The sequence below is a fragment of the Ambystoma mexicanum genome, chromosome 3p (assembly GCF_040938575.1).
Source record: "Ambystoma mexicanum isolate Mex_15411 chromosome 3p, UKY_AmexF1_1, whole genome shotgun sequence".
Taxonomy (NCBI): domain Eukaryota; kingdom Metazoa; phylum Chordata; class Amphibia; order Caudata; family Ambystomatidae; genus Ambystoma; species Ambystoma mexicanum.
The window spans coordinates 441,432,048-441,449,321 of record NC_090925.1 but is presented as its reverse complement, the minus strand read 5'-3'; positions in this window follow the sequence as shown (position 1 = coordinate 441,449,321).

Genomic DNA, 17,274 nt, shown 5'->3' with positions numbered 1-17,274 from the left:
GCGTTCATCCTCCATTCCAGGGACTTGAACTGTGGATACCGGCCCAGCAGCCCAAGTTATCAGCCCAAGCGAAGCAAGGGTTGATAACGAGGTCGCTGGACCATTATCCCCCCATTCCAGCCCCTGAAATGGGAGATGAAGGCCATTAGAACCATAGGTTCCCAAAGCTGGAACCCGAGGTGCTAAAAAAGAGGATTGTTCTTCCTACACGGGATGCCTGCGGCGTACCGGTGTAGGAAGGAAAATCCTTTTCCAAGATGGCCATCCTGGGAAGGGAATGCGAGGGTTCCATACAGGGCCCCTCTTCGTGAAAAAGAAAACCCTATGACCATATTACCACAAGCACATTTTTCTTCCCTTTCAGAACTATTCTAATTTCGAATAACTTTACCACAAAGCCAGTCCCAGGTGGACATGGCCACTTTAATCCTATGTTTTGTCCCTTGTGGTCATGGCCAGTAGCCAGATTGTCGGGATCATGACCTTATTTCATGACCCGGACAATCTGGCCACAGCCCATGGCCACAGGCTACCGCTCAGTCACTAAAGGTATACCGCTATTTTTTGTAGCTACATTATGACACTTGCCAAAAAATAAAGCACTGGCACATTTGCAGGTCCTTGCCAATGCTCCTTACACAAGTTTGCTGGAAATCCATCCATGTTTTATTTTCAAAAGTGTCAAATGTATGCACATACAATCGTCATATAACCTAGCCCCCTCTTGACAAAATCCATTCAGACTTCACGAAAATATATAAATCTAGATCTATAATCTTTTTGCAAACCTTTGTGTGGATTTGTCAAATGGCACCATAAGCCTTTACAATATTTTGGGACCTCCCTTCTAATTTTGTTCCCTCTTGACAGAATCCCACCAAACGTCGCAAAAACATATATATCTTGATCTATTATCAGTTTGCCAAACAAAGTGTAGATTCGTCAAATGGCACCTCATTTATAAGCCTTTACATTATTTTGGGACCCCCCCTACTTTTGCCCCCGCATGACAGAATCCAACAAACATTACATACTCACTCAGAATCAGCTCAGAAATATACATGCAAAATTTCATGCAGTTCCATTAAGTGGCGCCAAAGTTATAAGCCATCCAAGAACTTAATTTCACCAACCCTGTAATGCTGAGGTGTTCGCGGCTTCTCAGGACTGTTCACGAACATCCAAACTGTTTCTGGACTTTTGCTGCAAAAAAAACACATTTTTTTGCTTCTTGCTGCCATATCCCATCCCATCCTCATCACCCCTCACCTCCCCAGAGATTATTTGATACGTTTGACAAGTGCAATGTTGTGTTTTTTAACATGTTTTTACTGCGATGTTCGTGGACACCGGCAGATGTCCGCAAATCCAAGATGGCGGGCTTTTCCAAAAATCTGAAGCACTTCACACTCTTCACCATCCAATCAGTGAACACGTCGCATGTCCGCGGACATGATGCAAGCCGATTAGCCAATCAGGACACTGTCCACGGAGCAAACAGGGAAGTGTGTCCGCGGAGCGGACATAGATATCACTAATTTTTTGTGACCTACTTTTTGGTCATTTTTTAAAAAACTACTGGACGGATTTTTACCAAATTTACTAAAACATGCTTTTGGGACCACACTGCTGCTCCTGCCGCAAATTTGGTGAAAAACCACCAACCGGTTTGGGCTGTAGGCGTGAGCAAAGTTTTTTCCCCATTCAGTCTATGGGAAAAATACATTTTGGGAACCCCCTATAGCTTTGCCCCCCCGGACCAAACTTCACCAAACGTTATAAAAGAATTTAGAGTGGGCCATAAACCTTTTTTGCAAAGTTTGGTGAGGATTCATCCAGGGAGAGCGAAGTTATAAGCATCCCAAAAAGTGCTCTTCCAATGGGATTAGCAACATAACCATAACTACATACCGTGGCTGTGTAATATATATATATATATATATGCATATATATATATATATATATTCATTAAAAAATGTTGTTAAAGGGACGTTATGGTTAAATTGCGCTACTAAAAACCTATGAAATTCAGTAAAAAAACTTTGTTAAAGGGACGTTATGGTTCCAAGTAAAACCGAAAAACCCTTGAAATTCGCCAGTTATGGTAAGCTAAGCAATCAGAACTCGCGCCACCACCGTGCACTGCTAAGACTAACACCCAGGACATTAAAGGTGACTTCAAAAATGCCATTGATGACAGCATATTGTATTGATTTACAGAGACTGTTTCATGGCATTTGGTTCACTGTGAATTTATTGTAAAGCATTTTTCATATCTCGCAAAATTACTAGGCACACTGTGAAATGTTTATTATTGTAAAATAATTTAAAACAAAATCCAAATATCAAATAAGATTGGTTGTGTTTACATGCTCATGGTTGGCTCATAAAGGGTGTTGTTCTGTAGAATGCATTTCCTCCTGGGTGTGGCCGAATTGTGAATAACGTTTGCCATACCGCTCATAGGGGACCCTAGTTTGTTCAATGCTTTTATATCGCACTGGTCTCAGGTGACCGTCACTATATGTGTACCTCTCCTACGGACTTAGTGTGACTAAAGACCTTTGTTACCATTGGCTCAATGTATGCAGCACTCAAAATGCTGTATTTGCCTTTGGTAACATAATGTTCCATAATAGAATGCAAGGACGCGCACCTCTGGCAAAACCTTGAGTCTTCTGTAACCATTAATGCAGCAATACTTAATTGGGCAACTCAGTTAACAAGGGATGTTGCACAGAAACCTTGAAGTCACAATAGGCAATGGTTGCAAGGAAACACTTAATTGAAAATATGCACTGGAAATGAAATGCTTACAACAGTGGTTGCTATACAAGCACATGATTTAGCAAAGACTTCGGTACAGAAGGTTATGCAGAGCCCATGTGTTCCCTTGTCACGTTTAAATGAGGCAAATCGTAAAAAAACATGCTTGGTTATTTTGTTGTTGATGTTACTTTATGAATTGGCTAATTTCCAGTGATTTCTATGGCATTGAAGCTGCACACATCCTAGTTTGAAAATCCGCCACCCCCTGCACACCGCTAAAGAAATCCATTCGACTTTCCGTTCTCATCAGATTATTAAGGGGCTGAACACGGTATGGTTTCGTATGGAATCCAACATCTCCTTGCATGGGCTTAAAGCTGGTGGATTCCAAATGAATCCATGTAAAGTCCTCCCTCCACTCACGTACACTGTGAAAGGCATTTACGACTATTTTCACGGAATTGCATTTTTTTGCACTTTGGTGTACAATCAAAATTACTCGGAGTGCATTGCATGCACAGAGGTGCACACGCACACAAGTGTGGCCTCCCTTCCCCTTTAATGGACTTAATAAAAACATGTGCAACGTTGTCATCGGAAGCCACGCTCTCCACTCTTGACATCAAGCAACTTCCTACTCCAGGTTTTATGGATTATTACAATATTTCGGCCAAACATTAAGCAAACGCAATATTTACACTGCTAAAGTATGTAAGCTGATGGTGAACCGTTATAGTGTAATGCAGTTTATATTAGTACTATGCAAGACCTTAGTGTACACGAAAGTGCAAATCACCTCAGTTGCAACAGGATACCTAATCACAGTGTCAACTGGCAACATGATTTACTCTCACATTTTTTTAATTCAACAATTAGAAGTATTTTCATCATGTTGTCCAGGACCCGAGAATCAGCAAAACACGTTGCATTGCTTGTAAGCCCAGTTACATGCCAAGGCACTTACGTTAAAGACAGGCGATGTAATGGTTTCATACATTCATAGATTATAACTGGGCGTTGAAACAGTTACACTACTCCAGGGGTCAGAGCAAAGGGTAGAAGGAGAGTGGCGGTTGTAGATGGTGAAAATGGGATACGTGGGGAAAATTTGCATTTGCAAGGCCAGTGATGGCTGGTGGATTTTTTAACTGGAGGTGCATATATATCGTTACCAGATATGCGCAGCAACCGAGCGTAGCAAGGGAGCCCGCACAACTCAAAGACGGTTCTGGGGGGTTCTCCTCTGAGAATTATTTCTAAATAATGGGTGAAAATGGTGCATTTTAGAGCACACTTTTCAGAGGGTAACTCATGAAAGAAATCCAATGGATGCCAGTCACCAACAGTGACCAGAGCATTTCTCCAACACATTTTCATGATGCCTTTTCCCACAGTATATGCCAGTATAAAACATTTTCACACTGGCTGTGCCTACACATTTCCATGCTGACTGCACCATTATACCCTATTATTCCGATATAAGAACATACTCATTGTTGCTTTGTGCATAATGCCAGTAATGATACTATAAGAACACATATCCGTGTTTGCCTGCCAATATATGGCAGTATCCCACATAAGAACATACTCCAGTTGGTTTTACCATTCAAAATGCATGCTTAAGTATGAAAACATGTCCAAACTGGCTGTACTAAAATACCAGTCAAGTTACATAATAACAGTTATCATGCTTGCTTTATCAAAGATGCCCAATACAAAATGTCATGCCACAATACGAAATGACTAGACTGGCTCCATTGAAATGCCAGTCTAGCTACATAACAAAACTTATGCTTATTTTAACAAAGATGCCTAATACAACATGTCATGCCACAGTAAGAATAATACCACTGATCCTGCTTGCTGTATCAAAGATGCCCAATACAAACTGGTGTGCCTCAGTAAGAAATGGCTAGACTGGGTGTATAAACAATGGCAGCATTACTTTGTAATAACACTTATCATGCTTGCTTTACCAAAGAGGCCCAAGACAAAATGTCATACCGCAATATGAAATGGCTAGACTGGCTGCATTAGAATGCCGGTCTAGCTATATAATAATGAACTGGGTGTTCTCCAGCCCTTTAAGATGAGTAGCAATATGCTGGAGATGGATGGGGATGCAGACCTTACTCATACATAAATAATCAAAACGACTCAGGTAGTTGGCAAAAAGAATAACAGTTTTAATATAAACTATCTAAAACAGGGAGTACAACGGACATCAACGGATGTCTCAGTGCAAATGTTCTCAATTCATTACAATAAAAGCAATCTAATATAGCAAATACTCGTCATTGATGATGTTAACCTACGGATTTGTAACGTCATCCTACTAGGCAAACTACAAAAACCTATTGAAGAAAGTGATTTGGTCTAAGGGAATATCTAAATATATGTTCTATACTAGTATGGGACAGTGAATGAAAGTAATTGCTTTCTTAACATCATGTGGGACAACTAAGCCCTCCCTTCAAAATGGCTATTATGAATGTCACTAAATATACAATGTCCCATTGGCTACACAAACAATAGGACCCTTAATAACATGGTCCCCTATAATTGGTTGGCACTCTAACCTCCGTCAGTACGTTTCCACCTACATCTAGTAGCACACAGATTGGACCTCCAGGTTGTGGTGAGCTCGTCTAAAACAGCACTTTCCACCAATAAGCATATCCATCTATCATCACCTCAGTGCTCTGCTGGAAATTAATACTTTGAACTTGTCCTTGGGAATGTTCTTAGCTCTGGAGAATTCAGGGGAGTGAAGGCCCGCTCTGCCCTCATGCGTAGGTGTGATAGTCCTGTTTGTCCAACTTTATCTGTCCACTTGACTGTAGACCATGATTTCAAGCCTTTTAGTGTATTTAAAATACTATTTTCTAATAAGCCTCTGATGTTTTTCTTGTTTTGTTCATGCCTTCTGAACAGGAGCTGTTCTTTCACACGATTTTGTATCCAATGTCAGCTCACTCCAGCCTGATAAGACCTTGGCTTCTTGGCTTGGCTTCATGGCTCATCCAGCCTCGCCTTTTCGAGATTCACTTTAAATCCATGTGTTTTCTTACTGCGACACACTGAAAATTAGGACTTCCTTTCTCAGTCCAACTCTGCTATAACACATAATGGAAACATCCATCCTTTACTCTTTATGCATGTATGTATATATTGGCGCATGTCAAAATCTATTCACTATTTAGCTAGCCTCAAGAATACTTTGCTTGCGTTTCTCTGCATCTGTATTTGTGTAAACTGACTTGACACATCATTTCTGTGGCATACCCTTCTTCACCTTGGTCCTAAGATGTCACTTATCTGTGATACTTTCTTGATGCCTTATAGGATATCTGCATTATCTTGTCCCTACATCTCTTCTGTGCACTTCAGCTCGACTCTATATGATGTCACCATTCATCTTGATCATTCATTTGCTCTGCTTCTTCTGGGATTTCTTTGAAATGTCCATCATATTTTCTTGTATGCAGGTATGGTTTTCTCAATGGGAACCTTGCTTCCAGGATTCTCTTTGGTATCAGTATTCATACTGGTACCGTGCGTGTCTGACACTCTGGATCCCAACATGTAGGCAATACGGGCAACGTGGTTGAGGTGGGGGTAGTTGGCTCCTTCTCTACAATAACACTTTACCAAATATGCCCATTACAAAATGTCATGCCACAGTAAGAATAATACCACTGATCCTGCTTGCTTTTTCAAAGATGCCCAATAAAAAATGGCATGCCTCAGTAAGAAATGGCTAGACTGGCTGAATTCAAATAAAAGTCTTGCTTCATAAGAGCACTTATCATGCTTGCTTTATCAACCATGCACAGTAAAAAATGCCATGCCTGCTCCATGGTGTGCCAGCGCCTTGCAGTCAGACATAATCACATTAATGATTAATGTGATTGTGTGTGAATGAGAGGCACTTGGGGGCAGGGGGCAGGTGTGGTATTTTGTACTAGACACCTATCATAGATGTCCAGTAAAAATAAATACCATTCCGGTCTCCTGGGTCCCACAGCACCTCAGATGGAGAGCTGATTTTGGCCGATGGGAAGGGTGTGTGTGAAAAAAAGCATTTTTAAAATGCCTTTGTTGTACAAACCTCCTACCCAAACTCGTATTTCAGATTTTCTATGTATTTGTTATTTTTATAACGACTTACGCCAAGGTGTATAACTGGCAACAGGACTCAAAATTCAATTAAGGTTGATGTAAGAAAGTTTTTAGGGCAGCACAGAAAATGGAATAAGAATGAAAAGACCACAGAGAGGGAGAGCATTCCATTAAAGAGGAGCCCATAGAGAAAAAGAACGAAAACGAGAGGAAGCACATGTGGGGTAAGGCACAGCTAAAAGAAAGTGGGTTTGGGAATGAAGAGTACGAGAAGGGACAGGGAAGGAAACAAGGGAGGCAAGGAAGATAGGGGCAAATCCATGAAGAGAAAATTGAATTTAAAGTGAGAATGGAAAGGTAGCTATCAAAGAGATGCCAGAGAAGGAGAAATAGAGTCAAAAATAGGTAGGGAATAAGAAGAGGGATAGAGGAATTGAAGATAGATTTAAGGGGAGCTAGCTGAGAGACAGGAAGACCAAAGAGGACTGTAGAACAATAGAATAATCAAGAGAAGATTAAGGAAGATATTAGAAGATTTGTGGCACTGAAGGTGAGAAGAGGTCTAACTTTCCAAATGTTAAACAGATGAAAACAACATTGAGATGTGATCGAGATATGATGAGCAAAGGAAAGATTAGTATCAAGATCAAAGGCAGGGTTGTGGGCCATCAGAGAGAATGGCAGATGTGTAGGGGAAAAGAGAACAAAGGGAGGGGAGACTGGGAGAGGAATAGTATTAGTGGGAAAAATAGGGCTTCAGTTTTAGAGTAAGGACAAGAAAGTGTTCCAACATCCAAGTTTTGATCACAGAAACACAGGCAGAGATGTTAATGTGTATATCCGGTGTAATGGAAGAAAAGGATAGAAATAGCTGGGTGTCATCAGCATAAAGGTGATGAGACAACCCAAAAGGAGAGATAATCTTGGCTAAAGGAGATGTATACAATGAGAAAAGAAATGGGCCAAGAACAGATCCTTGTGGAACACTCTGTAGAAGAGGAAGGGGATATGACACAAAACCAGCCCAGGATATTGAGTAGATATGATTGGATTGATAGGATAGGAACTATGTGATTACAGAAGCAGAACATACAAAAGATCAAAGGGAGAGAAGAAATAGTATGTGAACCACTGTATCAAAAGCAGTAGATAAGCCCAAGAGTATAACAATATAGGATTATTTGGCATAACGGGCAGAAAGGAGAGAGAGACACAGACAGACAAAAGAACGGTTTCCGTAGAATGAAATGGTCTGAAATGAGGAAGAATAGAATTAAGAGTAAAAAATGAAGAAACCTGGGAGTAAACGAGACGCTCCAATAACTTAGAAAGATAAGGAAGAAGTAATATAGGATGGAAATTAGAAGGAATGGGATGGAAATGAGAAGGAATGGCAGGATCCAAAGAAGGACAGGAAGAATAATGGCATGTTTGAATAAAGAGGGAAAGTAAAAGTAGTAAGAGAGATATTGAGAAGACTAGTAATGTAAAAAGTAAGGGAACAATATATTTTAGAAATAGGAGCAGAAGGAAAAGGATCTTTAGGAAAAGCAGTAGGATGTGCCAGAGAGATGAGTAAAGAAGTGTCAGAATTAGACATTGGTGAGAAAGAAGAAAGAACCGCAGTAGAGGGGAAGGAGAAGCAGAACAAGAAAAAGATAGGGAAGTAAGGGGAATAGCAGAATGGAGAGAGTTCACTTTAGAAGTGAAGAGGTTAGCAAAGTCAGATGCAGTAAGTGTACAGAGAAGCGAGTGATCAGGCAGAGGGGGAGACAATAGTTGAAAGAGTGATGGGAGGAGATGGCCGGGATGGTATGATTGAGAGTTCAAGAGATCAGAGTAATAGAGACGTATAGATGAAAGAAGCGCCTCATCATGTAAAGTATGATAGGAGGAAAAAGACACACCATCAGAAACAGATTGAGATCTATGCCAGCGACGCTCCAAGCAACGGAGAGCCCTTCGTATGGAGCGAAGATACAGAGTAAGCCAAGGCTAGGAAGACTTACGAGAAGGAAAACATTCAGAGAGAGGTTATAGAGTGTCAAGAGAAGTAGAAAGGGAAACAGAGAAAGCTGAAACAGCATCATCCATTGAGAGAGATGAAAAAGTAGAGTGGGGTGGAAGAGCAGAAATACAGGAAGACACAAAGAGAGGGGTATTGAAGGTAGGAAGATCATGATGGAGAAAAGAAGCGGCAGAACCAGGCGGGGTAAAATAAGTGTTGCAAACAGGAACATAAATAGAAAATAGGACCAAATGATGATCAGAGGAGTAAATCGGGCAAATTGAAACCTCCTAGATAGACATCAAAGAGGTAAAAATAAGATCCAAAGAAGATTCCCGAGATGTGGGAGTAAGAAACGGGTAGAGACAATAGGAGTCAATAATAGCCAGAAATGGAGAAGAGGCATGACTAGATGAAAGATGCAGATTAAAGTCACCTGATGACAAGAAGGGATTAGAGCAAGGCAGGACAACACTAAGTAAAGCATCAATGTCGTCACATAAGGTAGAAAGAGGGCCAGGTGGCCAATAGAGCAAAAGAAAGGTCACAGGACTTAGAAAAAAGTAGAAAGAGAGTATTCAAAGGAAGTAAAAGTAGGTAACAAGAGGGAATTAAGATGAATCGTGTTGGAGGGCCGGTAAAAAATACCAGTACCCTGTCCATGACTCGGAGAACAAGGAATATGAGTAAACACAGTATCAAAAGTGATTAAAGAAGCCGGAATAGTAGAGTTGAAAGATGAGAGCCAAGACTCAGTAATGCATAGAAAGTGCAGGTTGTGTTGTAGAAACATGACAAGAATAGAATGTGTTTTCTTATTTATCAATCGAGCATTCCAGAGTGCAACATTAATGCAGGAATCTCCAGGATCCAAGGGTGGAAATAGATGATTGGAAGTATTATGAGAAGCAGGTGCGTGAGGAAATCTGTGAGAAGACCAGTGAATGGGATGAGACATAGAGAGAAAAATTCAAGTTATTGTGATTGCTGGAATTTACATGCAATGATGAGAGCAGCACTGAGATGGAATACAGAAAAGTACCAACTACGAGTGAAGTTGGGTGTGCCGCCTTTAGGAAGGACGACCGTAGTGGGGAATTAAAGCAAAAACCAGTAAACAACATTGTAAAAAGTTAAGGATAGTAAAGAAAAGCAGGGAAAAACATTCAAGAGTGGACCATTGTAACCAAACTGGGTGTTGATGTAACCAGCGTCCACAGGAGATTGATGTGGCCGATGGATGGACCACTGAAAATGAAAAAGTTCAGGACACACGTCGGAGACTAGACAATCGTACTGCCCAGGGTCCTCAGAAGGGCAGGAAGACAGCAGGCAGCCTCCCAAAGGGACTGCAGGTCTTAAAGCTGGTGTGCCTCACAGCCAGGGGCAACTTGATGATGTGTGCAGTAGACTGGACAAGGAGAGGTAGGCACGGTGGGACAACAATAGGTCAGGGTAACTGACAGCCACACCAGACTGTGCCAGAAAGTGTCTCATGCCAGCAAGCCTAAGCAACGACCATGGACCACAGAGGAGCAGGCAGTCAGTTGATTGAACAAGGGAGAAAAGAAAACCATCTTACAAGCCCTCACAACCAGGGACAGCTCGATGGAAAGCAGCAATGCAGCAGCAATCTTGTTTAAGGCAGCAAGGATCAGGCAGATGAATCTGCAGAACAGTGCAGGTAGAACAGATAATGTGAGAGTGGTACTAGGCTGGGTAGATTGTGCGACTGTGCCTGGTTTTGCTGTAGAATTGATTATAGTTGAGGTGGGTGAACGAAGTAGCCAAAGCAATAGCCACAGCACGAGCATCCAAATCAGTAGACCCCAGAGGGAGGCTACTAATAACGCACAGTTCAAAGAGGCTGACCAAAAATTCCCCTGCAGTCACTGTGCGAGCCTCAAACACCAAGGGGGACAGTCCAAAGCAAAGGGCAGAAAAATACTTGGTACTTTAGTAGCGAGGGGCAATCCTTATGGTATCTCACTCGAGTGCAAAATAGAGTGTAAAATGTTTTGCAACTGGGGGTGTAAAATGGAGCATCATGAGCCCCATTTTGCAATATCCTTTGACAAAATCCCCCTTATTGAGAAGTTGAAAGTTGAAAGCACTGGTCTCACTTGGTCTCTAAATATGTTAAACCAGCCTCCTCAACGTAATGTGGTGATCATACAGCAGACTGCACACGCCCACCTCCCAATTTACAGCAAAAGGGCAGATTGATGCTCTGCTGAATACGACTGAAAGGGAATGTGACCACTTGAAGACTTTGGAGAAGTTTGCAACCTAACCCACTCTTCACATACACAATAGTGACAGGATGTGAACCTGCTTGTATTCATGTGTTACCGCTTGAGCAGAATAGCATCTCACAGTTTAATAGGTGCATAGAAATTACTCACCACTCCGCGAATACTTGTTCATTTGGGATCTTTAACTTCTACGCTCTTCAAACTACCGCTCTCCGCTCTCTCATTTTATTACCGGCGGTAGCCGCTCTTGAGTAAAAACCCTAGGATGCATTAGCAGAAATTCTTTATTCTAGTATTAGCAGGCACTCTTCTTTGCAACATAACGTTTTGAAAGGGCCTGTTTACAAAGCAAATTGACTTCATTGCAATTAACGGAGTGCCTTTTCATGGAAGATAGAGAGCTTAGAACCACATTATCTGATAGTTTCTTTAGAAATTAACTACATTGAAATCATAAAACAGCCTCTGCAGAGTAGAATACAGGAAGCACAAGCTGAGGGACGCAGCTCGGGAAACTGGCCTCTTAATATGTACTTCCCCTCCCCACCAATGCAAATTGAAAAGGGAAAGCATTTGAGATCCCGACACCTGTGTACCCGCCGAATGAGTGCAGATATGGGCTAGTGATTTTTGGAACTTGGAGACCAGAGATATCACCGTATATGTGTATACGAACAAATTCTGTTTGCACATGCTCACAAGTTGTTAGCACCAGTGCAGATATCGTTTGGCTGTATTTGAAGTGTCACAGATATGATTGTGAATTCGTACTATATTTCCGCACCTGGGTTTATTTACCTGTCTTGCAGATCAGTAAAAAGTGTGGCAAAAGCAGAGAATCACTGATAACCATGGTTACCTATCGGCAGAGTGTTCTGCAATCATTCAGATGGTTATGCGGAGCCGGACAGACTTTACATACCTGCATAATGTTCCAGCTCTTCCTGACAAATGCTGCCTACAATCAATGGATTCTTGGCAAATTCACCTGTCAAGTAACTGCAATCAGTTCTAGAAGAGGAGCCAAGTACCTCTACCGGAAGTTCTGCCCCTATTCTGCCCATAAATTGGCAGCCAGAGATTGCTACATGTGCAATACCATTAAAAGTGTCAATACCGCAAAAAGTCCTTGAAACAAGGTATCTTTTGAGAAAAACCTATATGTATGCACGAAGAAATTATGTTCTTCTGAAGGAAAGAAAGAACTGGTGAAGTCACATGAAGTAGAGGTGACCTGCACAGAAGAGATATAAATGAAGTAAGGATATAAACCTTATAGAACTTGATGACCAAGTAACGAAGGATGTAACATTTTTCCCTTGAAATGGTGATTGCATGTGCTGAGAGGCACCGAAGAAAATGCAAAACCATTTTACAATTGTACAGAAGCAGTAAGCCACGTATACAAAGTAATCATAAGGCTGGCTACACAGTGAATAGAAGATTGTGACGATGTGCCAATGTATATACATCGGAAATACATAGAAGCTGGATGATCCACAGTGCACTTTAGCAAACTTGGACCCTGTGAATGGAAGAAATGGAAGAGTGGTACCGCAGAATAATAGCTGAGGTGAGGGAAGATTCGAGAAAGGCTTGACTGGCCCAGTGTGAAGAGTTGGGGCTGCCTAGAGTCTAGCCATGTACTCAAGAAGATACAAAAACGTGAGAAGCAAGCACAGCTTCTGTTGAGGTGTAATGAAAACCATTGAGGGTGTCAAGATTTCTTAATTTAATGGTACTCAAATACAATGAAGAGCTCGAAAACGTAGTCGCCAGTCACTTGATCGGATGAGAATAGACTTTAGGTCGAGCTACACCAAGACCAGAAGATAAGACCATCCTTCACTCCCTTTTATTCCCAAGTGCAGTGAGCCTATGCAAGGCCATGTTCAAAGGGTTTAATTGAATGGCAGACTGCAGGAGTCATGATGGATGTTGGGCTAATTGGGTAGGGAGGCATGACCAGGCCAAACCCCCAGCACCTGGAGTCCCAGTTGCGTGCTGGTAGTTTGTGGAATCTTCCAGAAGGGTACAAGCGTGCCAACCAATTGTAGAGGGGCTCTATAGTTTGAGAAGCAAAAAGTATTTTGTATATTTTCATGACACAGAAGATGATTTGCACTTGGGATGGGCTTAGGTGCAAACCTGACCTTAGAGAACCAATCACCTCGTGTAGCCCATAAAAGTATATGTAGATGTTCCCTGTTGACCAACCACAACTCCTAGTAGGTTTTCTTATTTTGCCACGTATCCTGACGTCGCTCATGATGAATATTTAGTATAAAGGTAATGTTATCTGTGTGGCGTCCGTTGATGTCGGTTGTACTCCCTGTTTTAAAGATGTGTTATTAAAACAGCTTTACCTTTTGCAAACTTCTTGAGCCAGTCTGATTATTAATGTTTGAGTAAGATCTGCGTCGCCATCCATCTCAGATACTGTTACCTTATCTTAAAAGACCCATTGGGCCTCATTACAAGTTTGCTGGTCCGGTAGTAATGGCACTGGTAAGCTAGTGGTGCCATTACTACGGACCAGCAAACTACGAGTTGTGCTCGCAGGTGCCTGTGTGTCCACCAGGTATGACCTGGTCGGTGGACCGGCACCCGCAAGCACAATATGTCGGATGCACCGGCACCATTCACGAATGGTGTCGGTGCATCCGACTTCCCCATTCCCATTGAGACCTATTGGGCTCAATGGGAATGGGGAAGAATATTTTCTGGTGCCGGGGAATGGGCGATTACTAGGTCCAACAAGGCCGTAATGATCCGGTAATTGCCCATACCTGGGCACCAGAAGAAATTGCAAGTTTGGCGGCAGCCTGCCGGTTTCACCGGCAAGGCTACCGCCAAACTTGTAATGAGGCCCATTGTCCGAGTTCACTTGGTAGCAGAGATAGGATGGTTCAGACCCATTGTGCTTAGGAAGCCCTTAGAGACTGCAGAATATCGGGTGTCCTCCGCCATCTAGCTGGAAGAATGTGAGGTTTCCTGTGCAGAACGACCGAACATCGACAAACTTGCAAGTAAAGAATATACAGGTGGGATGGGTCTCTCTTTCACAAAATCCCTCCTGGTTTCCACAGGCGCTGAGCGGTCCAAAGGCAAAAGTGGCCTGTTGGAGGAGGAGATCATCCTGAGTGTCAAGAATGAAGAACACTGAGGAAGTGTTTGTGTTGAAGAGTCGACTAGTTTGTCTGTTTGTGCATTTTATGTATAAGAAAGATGAAGTGTCGAAGAATGAAAAGGAATGTTAAAATGTATCTGCTTTAGTCATTATCGGCAACGATTCAAATAAGAAGATTGGAGTAAAGTTGTGAACTAGAGGCTTTGAACGGTGACTGTTGGTGCGTGCTCATATTTGATTATTTTGTGTAAAATGACAGTAAGTATTGACAGTCAAATAAAATGTGTCAGAATGGAGGATGAAACTCCACTAATGCATCTGTGCCAGAAGCTGCCAAAGCATGCACCAAAGCTAAACAGTGCAGTGCGGAAAGGGCTAAGGGTACCGCTGACAAAATGTTCATGCCATGGCCACAAGGGGAATCGATGTCAAAAGCAGTTTTGCAACACATGACCACACACTTGCACGCTGCATACACGGGGAAGAAATTGGAGAAAAGGTTAGCTAGCTTAGAGCTTTGAAAAATGAACCAGAAGGAACAAGAAGATCCACCTCCTCAGTATTGGATGATTAATCAGTGTTGGGAGGACGGTGCTTACCACACCTGAACTAAATGGCGATAGTACGAAAGATGACGGGTTGTACCCATTAAGGGAACTAAAAGCAGCAATAGGATATAGTAATCCAATATCTGAACTGTCTGCTTATAGCAGTAACGAGAGTTCAGAAAGAGAAAGGGCTAAAGGAAAGGAGGAGACCTCTAAGGTGCTGCAAGATAAACAGGAGAACAGTCAACAACCAAGCGTATCCTTGGACATAGAAAGAGAGATTAAGAAATGGAAAGGAGAAAGAGATAGAGCTGACAAGGTAACTGTCATACAGAACCTCCTACCCCTACCTTTGAGGCTAAGAATCTCTGGGTCATCTTTGACTCAACAATTTCCTTCTCCGTACACATCTCTGACATCTCCAAAAAGTCAAACTTCCTACTGCACCTCCTTAGTGGTACTCTGCCTTTCCTCTCCTTCCCCCAGAATCTCACTGTTTCCCAAGCTCTGGTTCTCTCTAGGTTGGACTATTGTAACATCCTATTTCTAAATCTACCTGCCTCCACTCTACGCCTTTTACAACTAATCCTGAACAGGACTGCAAGTCTAGTCTTCGGCATGAAGCCCTGGGATCGTATCTCTTCAGCTCTGAAATCCCTTCATTGGCTCCCAGTGGACGCAAGGATTACATTTAAAACCCTATGTATTGTCCGCATGGCTTTCTGGGGCCTGGGTCCAAAATATCTTCAACCATCCCTCTGTAAATATCCCTCCGCAAATACCTCCCCTCTCGAGCCCTTCGCTCCTCTACTTCTAACTCCCTCAGGGTCAGTCGTTTTTCAAAGAGACAAGCTGGGTGTAGATCTCTGTCTTCGGCGGGGCCTCCCTTTGGAACAGCCTCCCTGCCACCCTGAAACTTAAGGAGAACCATCTCTGCTTCTGGGTGCACCACAAGACCTTCCTCTTTACCTCTGCCATTGCCCCTCCTTTCCCCTGCTGATCTGTTTTCTCTCTCGGCATCATGCTCCTGGCCACCCTTTGTCCTTCAGAACCAGGTACCTGCTCATCCTCCTGCATGGCCTTGTGAGCCATCTTGTGCACTGGAATATGTTTCTGTACCCATACAATTCCCCCACTTTTCTTCTGCACTTATTCAGATACGCCCTATCTGACAAATTATGGACTTACCTCTGCCTATATGTATTTTATTTATTTACTGCATTTATTTACTGCACTTATTATGTATTCTCGTCTCTTCTTTGTGCAGCACTTTCTACTCCTCCCCTTTCCTCGCACTTTCCCCCTTTTCACTTTTCCTTGCACTTGTGCGTTCTTAATGTCACTGGGCCTAGTAAGATCACTGTTGTTATTCTCCCTTGTACCCCTCTCTTTGCTTGGTCGCGCTCTGAAACACTTGTGTATTGAGCGCGATATAAATAAAATATCATATCATGTATCATATCATAATGGATGGGTAGACAGATATTGCTCAAATTTGTTGGGAAGAGCATCGAAGAAGTAAGGGAAGTGGAATATCAAGAAGAACAAGATAGAAAAGACAGAGACCGATAGATACGATTGAACGACGATGAGCATAAAAGGAAGAGCGACAAACGCGAGAGAAAATGTATCAGGAGGAACATCTCAGAAAGGAAGAAAGGTCAGAAGAACAGAGAAAGTATGACAACAGGCAAAAAGCAATCAAAGAATGAGACAGGTTAGAAAAGAAGAGAGAAGAAGAGGAATAACAGAAATTACGAGATACAACAATGCAAAGACGAAGAGACAAAGAAGTGCGTAGAGCAAATGAAAGAAGGGAGGAGAAAAGACAGGAAGAGGATAGAGTTTGATGGTAAGCGAGAAAACAAAGGGAATTAGACGAAGAAATGGAATAAAAAAGGAGACATAGGGCATGTGATTTTGATCGCATTAAGAAAGAGCTGATGTAACCGAGTCCAGTAATGTCATGGGGCGACATAGAGGAGTTTCCCCCATTGCAAGGAGAAATGCCAGGATCATCTAGGGTGAACCTAGATGAGAATTTTGACATAGGAAATCTTGGAGATAGAATCGATAAAGCTTATCAGGAGATGAGGACAAAAAATTAGTTGAGAAGTAAGGGAAGGGACGATCGACTCACAGGTGCCTACTCATGAGTCAAGGAAAGAAGCCTGTTTAGTCTCAAGCATAGGGCCTTTTCTTTGGACATGGAAACGTTAAACAAAGATGAGAAAGATGAAAGCCACACTAGTTGGGGACTAGACATGTCAGACGAAGAAAGAGAAACCTGAGTGATGTCTGCAAACAAATAAGAAAGTAAGATGGTTGGATTTAGACCAAACTGAAGATAGGACGCCAGACCATATGGCATACCCAGAGCAACCAAAAGGGTGATCACACAACGAGAGAGGAGAATCGCCACCATATGTGAGCATGTTGAGG